Source organism: Nomascus leucogenys, chromosome 20 (assembly GCF_006542625.1).
Source record: "Nomascus leucogenys isolate Asia chromosome 20, Asia_NLE_v1, whole genome shotgun sequence".
Classification (NCBI taxonomy): Eukaryota; Metazoa; Chordata; class Mammalia; order Primates; family Hylobatidae; genus Nomascus; species Nomascus leucogenys.
Window position 1 is genome coordinate 34,307,966 of NC_044400.1, and position 12,702 is coordinate 34,320,667.

Sequence of the window (12,702 nt, forward strand, 5' to 3'; positions counted from 1 at the left end):
GCGGTTGACTTTGCAAAAAATTGGGGGATTTTCCACACCCGCTTCCCTCGTCGTTCGTCCGGCGGCCGCCCATTGTTGTTTGCCAAGGGGTGTAGGAGGGCAGTCGCGTCTGTCCTCAGAGCCTCCCCTGGGGCGGGCCCCGCTGCCCACGCGGGGCGGAGAGAGGGGTTTTGTTTGGGGACAAACTTTTAGAGGGGACTCCGGCTCGCGCGGACCCGCGGGGTCCGGCCCCGGGCACGACCGCAACCCGGCGGCAGGCTTGGGGCGCCGGGCTGCGCGCCGTGGACGCCACCTTCTCCGAGGTCGCCAGTCCCCGTCCGCAGCCGCCTCCTCCAGGGAGCCGGCTCCCTCTGCCCCTTTGCCGCCCAGCGGCCCCGTGCTGGGCTCCTCCTCCAGCACCGCGGGGCGCCTGGGCTCCCACGCAGCCCGCAGACGCGGCAGGTCTTCCCAGGGCCCGAGGGACGCGCTCCGGCCGCTGCCCGGGGACAGCAGAGGTCCTGCGGTTCGGTTCGAGGACCGCACTGGAAGAGGCCCGGGGCTTCGGAAGGGCCATTCCCTTCCCTCCACGCCCGCCCAGGGCCTCGCTGTTCTTTGTGCCCTCTCTCCAGGACGTCCAGGCCCGCTTCAGTCCTTAGGGGAAGAGGGTAGGATAAATAGAGGAGGAGAACCTGAGCAATTCGGAGGGGCAGTGTGGTCCCGGGCTTCCCCGGCCCTTGCCCGCTCCCCCCCGCCCTGCCGGCCCGGTGACCTCCCCCTGGCTGGCCCCCTGCCCTCGCGTGTGACGTGGGGTTGCTGGCAGGTGGGGGGCTTGGCCTTCTGCCCGGCCGGGATTCCGAGTCTGTCCAGTGGAGCCCACCCTCCTCCCCGGGGAGGGGGGCTGTGGGCAGGCCTGGCGGGTTCTGCCAGCTTGGGAGGCAGGACAGGGACCTGGTAACGTTGCCCCAAGGGCATCGACTGGTTCTTCTGCTTGGAACTTCCCAAGGGACATGTCTTTAGACGGCTGGGGCGGAGGCAGGCTCACAGCCTGGATGGGGTGGGGGGTGACTGCTTGCAGCTTCCAGTGGCCAGTGGGTCTCCTCCCAGATGGCTGTCATTCACTGCCCAGAGGGGTTCCGACTCAGCCGGGTCGGGGGAGCCACCAGAGAGGGCACTGAGCAGCTTGACAAGCTCCACTGGTGGGGACGTTCCCTGGGGGTGGAGTGGGGTAGATGGCGGCCCTTTTGAGGGTGAAATAGTCTAGTCTGAGAAAAGTCACTCAACCGTGGGGTGCTTGCTGCTCCCACCACAGCTGCCTGAGCCACCAGGGGCCGGAGGACAGGTGGAAGAAGGTGGCCTCAGTCCCAGGCCCTGGTGTCCAGAAGGGCATGGTCAGTGCCTTCCAGGCAGCCTCACCTGACCGTTGGGGCACGGGACCAGCTCCCACTCTGCTCCACTCTCCGCCGGCTGGACTGGGCACCCCTCTGTCTGTGGAATTCACTCGGTGCCAGTGCCTTTCCTGGAGGATGATGGCCGGCCCCCATGCTCCTCGTCACCAGGTCCTGCTCTTTTTACCTCCATTCATTGCCACTGCCATTAAAGAGTCACCCTCTTGCTAGATTACAGTTGGCTTGACAAGTCAGTTGACTGCTCTGATGGAAGCTTCTTCTTGGGCAGGGCCCCAGGGCCTTGGTGGGACCTGGGCCCTGGGTGGGGGCACAGAGGTGGGACACAGTGGTGGCTTTATGGAGTGAGCCCTGCCCGCCCCTGTGGCACTGTGGGGAGGGGGCTCACCTGTCCCTAGGCCAGGGATCAGCACGGCAGCAGTAAACTTGGCTGGCCTTGACACTTCCTGGAATCTCTCAGTGACCATGTTTCTTTTTGCACCAAATAGCAATGGTTCTTGCTGTTCGTTTCTCTCCCTGTCCTCCTTTAAGAAGGAGAGTTTGTGGGAATTAGACACTCAGGGTTGGGGGGGACCTCGGCTCCTGGTGGGGAGTCTGCGTCCTTCTCTGGGCCCAGGGCCTATGGGGCAGCAACAGCATCTCCTCTATTCTCAGAGCGTCCAGGGACACGGTCACACCATGGGTGTGCGGTGCACCAAGTGGTCCACCTGGCTGAAGGCCTGGGCTGGTGACAAGTGCTGTTCAGGCCAGCAGACAAGAGGGAGGCACATTTCTGTCAGCAGACGGGATGGGGTGTGGCTCACACCTGCTGGGCCGGAGGCTGCGCTCCACCCAGGGCCTCAGGCCGTGTCTTTGACGACAATAATCACCCTATGGGCAAGGTCTGCGTGCTGAGCCCTTGTCAGGTCGCATCTCTTATAATCCAACAGCAGCTCTGTGGGCCTCTCCTTACAGATGGGGAGGCTGAGCCCCAGGGACGTGAGGCCACTTGCCAAGGTCACAGAGCCAGTGGGTGCTCAGCTGAGCCCATGAGGCTGGGAGAGGCACCCCTCAGGTAAGGGGGCTGGAGAAGAGAGTCCACACCGAGGCCACCCACGTCTATACCGTCGCGACTGCCACGCTGTCTTGACCAGCCTTGGGCCGGGTGAGGGCCTCCTGGTAGGTGTTTTGCCCTTGACTTTGGCTTTTGAGTGACTGGGGTTGGGACACTCCTGCTACCCTCAGGCTGGTCCCTGGAGGGACCACCTGGGCTGGGGGTCAAGGAGGAAGGTCTCAGCCTCAGTTGTAGGAAAACAAAGTTAAACATTATCATTAGGAGTAAAGGTGCTATGTTCACACCCCAGCTCTGTCTAACCAGCTGTGTGGCCTTCAGCAAGTTACTTAACCTCTCTGAGCCTTGGTTTCCTCATCTGTAAAGTGAGGATAATAATGGGACCTACTTCATAGGGTCATGGTAAGGAATAAGCAAGCAAACGCTTATTCCACAGCCCTGTCTACGCCAAGGGCTAGGTATTCCTACTGTCGATTTGTGGGAAGCACCGTATCACCATCCGCATATTCAAAACCAGCTACGCGGCTTCTCCTGTGTGCCAGGCCCTCCTGTGCACTGGCCTCCTCTGTGCATGATTGTATTCGGTGCTCTCGGCTGCCCTATGGGCATAATTCCCTCATTTCTCAGGTCAGGGAGCTGAGGCTGGGCAGAGGATAGTGACTCGGCCAAGGGGACAGTGTCCCCTCCCTGGTGAGAGCCTTGGTTGAGGGTCCTCTCCACCTTCCCATTTCCCGACTGCCAGCCCTTGGGGAAACCCAAGTCCTGGGCTCCTGGGCAGAGCCCAGCCCCCAGCCCGGCCTGGACCACTTCCTCCTGCCGGGTGGGGTTGTAAGGTGCCCTGCTGCTGGGCTGTTCCTCCTGTCCTAGGGTCTTGACGCGCTTACCCTCCTCTTCCATCTTTCCACACCCTCCTTTGACTCTATCTCTGGTGCCATTTCCAGGGTTTGTAGCTGGACTTAGAAGAGGGGAGCTGGAGAAATCTATACCTCCTTGTCCAGACCAGAACCCCATCATGGCTTTTTCTTTTTATCTGCTCCCGTCTTCCTGAGAGCCCATCCCACTGTGTGGCAGAGAAAACCTGTATTACTTCCATCCTGTAATCCCAGTCTGATCCAATAATTGTTAGGCTCTATTTGATTTCTTAACTTTTGTTTACAAAGAGTTTAAATTCACACAAAAGTAGAGAGGGTAGCACAGTGAGCCAATTCCTGCCCTTCCCTGGCATCCACAGCTGGCAGCCCATGCCTGTTCCACTGCAGCCTGCCCTCCCCAGCGGAGCACCGAAAGCCAACCCAGGACAACACGGGCTTTCCCTGCTAGTGCTGCCCTCTGCTTTCTAGCTTCAGGTCACCCTCAGGCCCTGTCTCAAGGCTGCTTGGTCCCTACTCACACACCCCAAGAGAATGTGTGGTCTTCCGAGATCTGAATTCTTTGGGAGTCCCAGAGGGCCCCAAAGCAAGAGCAAAGGGCGAGGTTCATAGGCAGCGGCTGGCCCCGGTGTGAGCTGGCCACTGTCCAGCTAGGGAGGCTGGTGGAGCCTGCTTGGCATGCCATGGGCACAGGTACCAGGTCTGCAGCTGGCAGGACTCTGGGCCTTACTACAACCCCCAGACCTGGCTGTCATAGGAAAAGCCCAGCCCTGGTGGGCCATGGGGGGCCAGCCTGTCCCTGCCCATACCTCAGTCAAGCTCTGCATCCCCATTTGAGGCATAAGAAGCTTCTGGCCTCTATCTCTGCCACAGAGAAACCCAGGAAGGACAAACTCAGCCCCTCTGCTCCACCGTGTCTATCCTGCTGGGCCTGCCCTGCAGAGCAGCCTACACCCAGAGGCTCCTGAGGGCAGACAGAGCCCCTCACAGACACCCCTGTATTCCAGGACATCTAGTCCTATCATGAAATATTAAGAGATAAAAGATTTACAAAATCCTCATCTCAGCAAAGTCTGCCTTTCAAGCCCATTGGGCCAGGTGCAAACTCAGAAAGCCTGGTTTTGGAATTCTAAAGCCGAGTTTTTATTCTTGAAAGTCCAGGCCACCCGAGGCAAAAAGATGCCTCCTGCAAAAGAGGGAGGTGGCAGGACCAGGAGATGCAGATGAGATAGGTGTATTCACATATTTCAAACAATGCAATCAAGTTGTACAGAACCGAACACACACACACCAATGAGAGCAGGCAGAACTGAGGAAATCTGAACAAGGTTGCTGCTGTCCCTGTGTTATAGGCTGCTTAAAATACTGTGCTGTATTTCCCCAGGATGGTAGCCACTTGCCATTGGGGGAAACTGGTGAAGGAATTCAACTGCGTGCAAACCCACAGTTATAATAAAAAGTTTAACGTGAAGAAAAGCACATCCGACCAGGTGCAGTGGCTCCCGCCTGTAATCCCAGCACTTTGGGAGGCCGAGGCTGGTGGATCACCTGAGGTTGGGAGTTTGAGACCAGCCTGACCAACATAGAGAAACCCTGTCTCTATTAAAAATACAAAAATTAGCTGGGCGTGGTGGCACATGCCTGTAATCTCAGCTACTCAGGAGGCTGAGGCAGGAGAATCGCTTGAACCCGGGAGGTGGAGGTTGTGGTGAGCCGAGATTGCGCCATTGCACTCCAGCCTGGGCAACAAGAGTGAAACTCTGTCTCAAAAACGCTGGGTGCGGTGGCTCACGCCTGTAATCCCAGCACTTTGGGAGGCCGAGGCAGGCGGATCATGAGGTCAGGAGATCGAGACCACGGTGAAACCCTGTCTCTACTAAAAATACAAAAAATTAGCCGGGCGTGGTGGCGGGCACCTGTAGTCCCAGCTACTCGGAGAGGCTGAGGCAGGAGAATGGCGGGAACCCGGGAGGTGGAGCTTGCGGTGAGCCGAGATCGCGCCACTGCACTCCAGCCTGGGTGACAGGGCCAGACTCCGTCTCAAAAAAAGAAAGAAAGAAAAGTACATCTGTGTTTGGAGTGACTGGGCATCACGGTGCCAGTCTCCTGGCTCTGTGAGGCCCTACAGGGTGCACCCTGCTGCCCTGTGGGCCCTGCCCACCTGCCGTCTGATCAGTACTCATCAAAGGCGGGTATGAATGATGGAGGAGCAGTCCTGTCCAGGCACCTGCTCTGTTCGCCTGAGACTCCCTGTGACTGCAGCCCAGTGCTGGCCTGCACCTCCCAGCCTTGGCCTGTGGGGCCTGGTCTGGCTTGCTGCCCTGGCTGGGACTGCCAATGAGAGGGGCAGTCCTGCTCCCAGGTTCAGGCAGGTGGCACAGGCCCAGTCCAAGCACCCTCCGACCATCCTGCGCCATCTCTAGCCCTCTGGTTTTTGTGCCCCTTTTACCAGGATTTTACTTCCCCAGCAGGGCTAGGCCCTGGGCAAAGAGAATCAGATGGAGAACTTTGAAATGCTGGCTCCAGGGCCAGCCAGAGTCTGTAGGGGGCCTCTTGTAGGGGGCCTGGGCACCAGGTTTGAAATGCTTGTGGGTGATTGTGACATGGAGCTAGGGCTGAGAACACCCATTCCACCTGCCCACCTGTTGCTGTAACAGGGGTGGTGGCTTGGGCCTGGCTCTATGCTGGGCTGGAATCTGTAGGAGCTAGTGGGCAAGCCTCCTTCCAGGAGCTAGGCTCAGGGGAGGAGAGTTGCCATTTTATACCTGCCCTGCAGCCGCGTCACCCGCCCCCTTCAGGTGCACCCACTCCCCACTGCAGTATCTGGACCTGGGCTGGAGCAGAGTGGAATAGCAAGCTGAAGCATATTCAGTTTCTGAAATTTTTAACAGGTGGATTTTTTTTTTGGTAATTATCAACTCTGGAAAACATTTAAACTGTAGGGAAGTAGAAAACTGTTGTAAGGAAAAAATGCCAATCATCTATACTTTAATTATTTAGAATGAACTCCTAATGATTTTATTTCTTTCTGGTCCTTTTTCTTTTGCATGTTCATGTAGCAGTTGAGAGCACATCACATGTATGGTGTTGAATCCTGCTTTATTTCGCTTAATATTTTATCCTAAGCATTTTCGTAAATTACTAAGAATAACTTCATAAACATAATATTTGACTACTCAATATTTCCAATTTTGGACATACCATAATTTACTTCCCCGTTCCCTTAGTGTTGGGCCTTTGTGCTTCTTTGGTATTTCACTTTTTTGTTTCTGATCGTTCATTGTTTTCTCATTTAAAAGAATGCTGTAATGAACACTCTTATGCACAAATTGTTGTCTGCATTTCAGGCTTTTTTGGATACTTTATTAAAGGAGCATTTGCTGGACCAAATGGGGGCTGGCGGGAGGAATCATTGGAAGAGTCTTAATTCATAATGCCAAGCTCCTTTCCAGGATGGTTCAAGTTTGGCCTCCCATAAGCAGTAAATGGCAGTGCCGCCTCACCCCTCTTACAGCATAGAATATTGTCATTTCTTAAAATCTTTCTGAATTTGAAAAGAGCAAAAAATGTAATTTTTTTTTTTGAAATGCAGTCTCGCTCTGTCACCCTGGCTAGAGTGCAGTGGTGTGATCTTGGCTCGCTGCAACCTCTGCCTCCTGGGTTCAAGCAATTCTCTGCCTCAGCCTCCTGAGTAGCTGGGATTATAAGGCACCTGCCACCATGCCCTGCTAATTTTTGTAATTTTAGTAGAGATGGGGTTTCACCATCTTGGCCAGGCTGGTCTGGAACTCCCAACCTTATGATCCACCCACCTCATCCTCCCAAAGTGCTGGGATTACAGGCATGAGCCACTATGCCCAGCCAAATTTAAAAATGTTTAAAAGAGTTTTCTGTTGTAGAATTAATTTTCTCAGAATCCTAATCATGGCATTTGCAGTTACTAATGTTTGTGCCAGAATAAAGGGATTCTAGAACATGAGGCTTATAATAAGCTGTTTCTCCCTCTGCCCCACCATGGGGTCTACAAAAAGAGAAACAGCAAGAAGTGATGGATTCTACTTCTACCTCTTTTTTATAACTAAAAAAAAATTATCAACTAACTAATGTTCTCTAATGACCATAAGATTAGGAGATTATGCCCATGCCGCTCAATCTTTCTTTCTCTCTCTCTTTCCTTCCTTCCTTCCTTCCTTCCTTCCTTCCTTCCTTCCTTCCTTCCTTCCTTTCTTTCTTTCTTTCTTTTCTTTCTCTTTCTTTCTTTCTTTTCTTTCTCTTTCTTTCCTTCCTTCCTTCCTTCCTTCCTTCCTTCCTTCTTTCTTTCTTTCTTTCCTTCTTTCTTTCCTTCTTTCCCTCTTTCTTTCCTCCTTCCTTCCTTCCTTCCTTCCTTCCTTCCTTCCTTCCTTCCTTCCTTTCTGTGACGGAGTCTTGCTCTGTAACCCAGGCTGGAATCTCGGCTTACTGCAACCTCCACCTTCTGGGTTCAAGCAGTTCTTCTGCCTCAGCCTTCCAAGTAGCTGGGATTACAAGCACATGCCACTACGTCTGGCTAATTTTTGTATTTTTAGTAGAGACGGGGTTTCACCATGTTGGCCAGGCTGGTCTCCAACTCCTGACCTCGTGATCCACCCACCTTGGCCTTCCAAAGTGCTAGGATTACACGTGTGAGCCACCGTGCGCAGCCGACTTACCTTTTAAAAACACTTTTTCTTGTCATTTAAGAATGTCTCTTATTAGCAGTAGGTTAATGGACTTTGAAATAATGTTTCTAGATTATGTAAATAATATATGGGTCCCTTCTTGGCCTTTTGGCTAAGATCAAGTGTAGTAAATAATACATGGTGATGGCAAGAAAATTAAGCACATGGTTTATTCAAAAGATAAAAATTACTACAATCCTACAACCCAGTAGACTCTATGATTAATATTTTGATGTTTATACTTCCAGACTTTTTCTGTCTACACAAATGCATGTGAATAAACATTTTAGCAAAAGTAGAACAATAGTACACATATTCTATAATCAATTTTTAATTTTTTTTTTTTTGAGAGAGTCTCGCTGTGTTGCCCAGGCTGGAGTGCAATGGTGTGATCTTGGCTCACTGCAACCTCTGCCTCCCAGGTTTAAGTGATTCTCCTGCTTCAGCCTCCTGAGTACGTGGGATTATAGGTGCCCACCACCGCACCCAGCTAATTTTTGTATTTTTAATAGAGACAGGGTTTCACCATGTTGGCCAGGCTGGTCTTGAACTCTTGACCTCAGGTGATCCACCCACCTTCGCCTCCCAAAGTGCTGGGATTACAGGAGTGAGCCACCACGCCTGGCCTCTACTTTTTAATTTTATAACATGTTGTGAACATCTTTCCTTGTCTAGATATGTACCAGTATATCACTGTTTTTTTTTTTTGAGACTGAGTCTTTCTCTGTTGCCCGGGCTGGAGTGCAGTGGCACAATCTCGGCTCACTGCAACCTCTGCCTCCTGGGTTCAAGTGATTCTCCTGCCTCAGCCTCCCGAGTAGCTGGAACTACAGGCATGTGCTACCATGCCCGTCTAGTTGTTTTTTGTATTTTTAGTAAAGACTGGGTTTCACCATGTTAGCCAGGATGGTCTCCATCTTTTGACCTCGTGATCTACCTGCCTCGGCCTCCCAAAGTGCTGGGATTACAGGCGTGAGCCACCATGCCCGGTCCATTGTTCTTAATGGCTATATAGAATTCTGTTTCATGACTTATACCACAATTTAAATAGTCTCAGATGTTGAACATTTAGGTTGTTTCCAATTGCAAATTCCTGCTATAATGGACATTCTTGTATGTACATCTTTGTGCACTGGTTATTGCATCGGAATAAATTCAGGAAATTTGAATTTTGGAGTCAAAGAATGTGTGTGGTTTAAAGCTTTTTGTAAATAGTGTTGAGTTGTCCTTCAAAAGGGGTTGCCAGTGAATATTTCCACCAGCAGTCTATGAGAGTCCTCGTTTCCAGGAATAACATAGCTCTGACTCCATTGTACGTGCTCGCCAACTCTCTCAGTTTCAGCCAGGATGACTTTCCTACTGTTTCCTCAATGTGTCAGGCATGTTCTCACCTCAGCAGCCTTTGCACGTGCTAATCCCTCTGCCTGAAATATGTTCCCCAGGACATCCAAATGGCCACACCGTCACTTTCTTCAGGTGTCTGCTCAGATACCATTTTATCAGAATTGCCTCCCTGTTCATCCTATGTGAAAGAATAATACCTTTTTCTCCATTGCTCCCCCACTCCCTTATTATTCCTTATCTTTCTTCCTAACACCTATCACCTTGTGTCTCTCCACACTAGAAGAGAAGGTCTTAAGGGCAGACACTGTCAATTCATTTCTGGAGTCCAGTGCCTAGGGATACATATGGCTCTCCCATGTAGAACGTGCCCAACGAATATTTATTGCAGTCAAATGCTCTACCACTGAGCTATTCCATATATATATATATATAATTTTTTTTTCTTTTTTGGAGATGGAGTTTCACTTTTGTTGCCCAGGCTGGAGGGCAAAGGTGCAATCCCAGCTCACTGCAACCTCTGCCTCCCAGGTTCAAGCAATTCTCCTGCCCCGGCCTCCTGAGTAGCTGGGATTATAGGCACCTGCTACCATGCCCAGCTAATTTTTTGTATTTTCAGTAGAGATGAGGTTTCACTATTTTGGCCAGGCTGGTCTCAAATTCCTGATCTCAGGCGATCCACCTGCCTTGGCCTCCCAAAGTGCTGGGAATACAGATGTGAACCAATGCCCCCAGCCCCAAACAAATATTTATGGAATAAAGGATTATTATTATTCTCAAATTTCACTAGATCAATAAGTGAAAAATGGTATCTTACTATGGTTTCAATTCACATCAATTTAATTGCTAATTAAAATGAATTATTTTCATTATTTTTGGCCATTTATTTTTCTCCTTTTGCAAATTACTCATTCATTTCCTTAGTTCATTTTCTATTGAGGTGTTTGTCTTTTCATTTTTTATTTTATTTATTTATTGAGATGGATTCTTGCTCTCTCGCCAGGCTGGAGTGCAGTGTCGTGATCTCGGCTCACAGCAACCTTTACTTCCCAGGTTCAAGGGATTCTCCTGCCTCGAGTAGCTGAGACTACAGGCGTAAGCCACTATGCCCAGATAATTTTTGTATTTTTAGTAGAGATGGGATTTCACCATGTTGGCCAGGATGGTCTCAATCTCTTGACCTCGTGATCCGCCAGCCTTGGCCTCCCAAAGTGCTGGGATTACAGGTGTGAGCCACCGTGTCTGGTCTCTTTTTATTTTTAATAGTTCTTTAAATGTTAATGGTATTAACCCCCCATCTCTCATAGATTTTAGAAATAATTTCTCACAAATTTTCATTTACATTTAAATTCTTTTATATATTTTTGCCATATATAAGTTCTAGTTTTCTGTTTAGTCAAATCCATCAATTTGCTTTGTTTTCTTATCTTGAGGTCACGTTTAGACAATCTCTCCATACCTGAAGACTATAAGAAGGCCATCTTTAAATTCTTTTAATATCTTTAATGTATTTTTTTAACACTTAAAATTAAAATCTGTCTGGAATTTATTTTGCTATAACATATGAGATAGAGAAAACTTTTTAAAAATTATGAGTCTATTTTCTTAATAACATTTATGAATTCATCCTAACAGTGAGAACAAGTAGATAGCTACAAAAGTCATAGTTTAAAAAACTCATCAGAGAGCTGAGATTATAAAGAAATGTAAATGTACTAAATTCCAGAGAGCAGACTAGGCATATGACTGCTTTTGTCCCTGGTAGATTGGGGAGGGAAGGGAGAATATGCTATAGGGAAAGAGGAAACAGCCAACATTTTATTGAACATTTAGTGGTCACATGTGGCCTGGCAGACTACATGTGTATCTTGTGTATCCTGAGTACTCACATTAGTACTCGCATTAGTATCTTAAGACACCCAATCACATAATGAGTCTGAACTCACCTGCCAACTGAAGCTGCACTTAAGTCAAAATCTAGGTCAACCCTCCACAGTAGTGGTTTGATAAAAGAAAGGGAATGTCCTGTATGGGTATGAACATCATTAACTTTAGTCTCAACTATTATTTTACAGACAAAGTCAGATATAAAAAAATGACAAGGCACACACACAAAAAACCAAAATGTGCTCGTGGTCAAGAGGAGAAATAATCAATAGAATCAGTTGCAGAGATGGCCTAGATGTTGGAATTATCAGACAGAGATGTTAATATAGCTATAAAACATGTTAAATGATCCATCCAAAAAGATAGACAACATGTGTAAGTATATGGGGTTATTTCAATGGATATGAAATTACAACAAAGAACCAAATGCAAATTTTAGAAATGCAAAATACTTTATTAGAAATGCAAAATCTGCTGAGCTCATCAGCAGACTGGGAACAACAGAGGGAACAACCAATCAGTGAATTTGAAGACAGGTTAAGAGAAATTATTCAAACTGAAACACAAAGAGAAAAGGATATAACAAAACAGAAGGGATTTCTGAGGTGATATCAAATGGTCCAATATATGTGTAAGTGGAGCACTAGAAGGAGAAGTGAGAGGATGGAGCAGAAGATATATTTAGCAGAAATAATAGCAGAGAATTGAACAAGATTAATGAAGGAAACCCACAGAGCTAAGACTCAGTGAGTTTCAAATGGAATAAACACAACTAAAACCACACTTAGGTACATCATATTCAAATGGCTAAAAGTCATGGATAAAGATAAAATCTTTTTTTTTTCTTTTTTGAGATGTAGTCTCATCTGTTGCCAGGCTGGAGTGCAGTGGTGCGATCTCGGCTCACTGCAACCTCCACCTCCTGGGTTCAAGCAATTCTTGTGCCTCAGCCTCCTGAGTAGCTGGAATTACAGGGATGCGCCACCACACCCAGCTAATTTTTTGTATTTTTAGTAGAGATGGGGTTTCACCATGTTGACCAGGATGCTCTCGATCTTCTGACCTCATGATTTGCCCACCTTGGCCTCCCAAAGTGCTGGGATTACAGGCGAAAGCCACCGTGCCTGGCCAAGATAAAATCTTAAAACCAGCTAGAGAGAAAAAACACATACACGGAGGAATGATGATAAGAATCAATTTTCATTGATTATTTTTATTAGAACCAATGGAGGGCAGATGACAATGGAACAATATTAAATTTTGAATGAAAAAATAAAAAGACAAAATTAAAAACCCTTTCCAGCAAGAAACATATATCCAGAAAAAAGGTATCTTTAAATAAAGGCAAATACAAATTTTCAAACAAAGACTGAGAGAATTAATCACAAGTAGGTCTACACTTCAAGAAATGCTAAAAGAAGGTCTTCAAGCTGAAGAGCAATGATGCTAGATGAAATCCCAGATCTGCAGGAGGG